Raw genomic sequence first — 616 nt, forward strand, 5'->3', positions numbered from 1 at the left:
AGTGCAGAAATAATGGATGTGAATAACTTAAAAGTGTATATGTGTTTTAAGGAGCAATAAACAGTTTTAGCTGGTTGTTTCTTGAAAAAAATGTCTTTTGTCTTTGTGCTGCATTGCCACAGTCATTTTAATCTCTGAGAGCCTTTCAAATGTGCCTGTGGGACCATGGTTAGATGTCTGGCATAAGGTAAGTGGTTATACATGCCGGCTTCCTCCCACCGTCCAAAGACATGCTTCATAGGTTGATTGGTGACTCTAAATTGTCCCTAGGTGTGAATGTGAGAGTGGATGTGTGTGTGATTGAGGCCCTGCGACGGACTGGCGACCTGTCCAGGGTGAACCCCGCCTTCGCCCATCAGTAGCCGGGTTAGGCTCCAGCACCCCCGCGACCCCGAAGGGGAAAAAGCGGTCAAGAAAATGGATGGATGGATGATACATGCCACTTTTAACTGACCTGAGACAGTGTTAAGTGTGAACGGATCTGAGCAGTTTGAAGGCCACATAAATGATTATGTACACAATTTCTCAGTGGAACCTGGGCGTAATATAAGATATACTTTATCTTGTGATATTATTTTACATATACAAGTAAAGCATTGATCAATAAATGACAGGG

This window comes from Oryzias melastigma, linkage group LG2, assembly GCF_002922805.2.
Source record: "Oryzias melastigma strain HK-1 linkage group LG2, ASM292280v2, whole genome shotgun sequence".
Classification (NCBI taxonomy): Eukaryota; Metazoa; Chordata; class Actinopteri; order Beloniformes; family Adrianichthyidae; genus Oryzias; species Oryzias melastigma.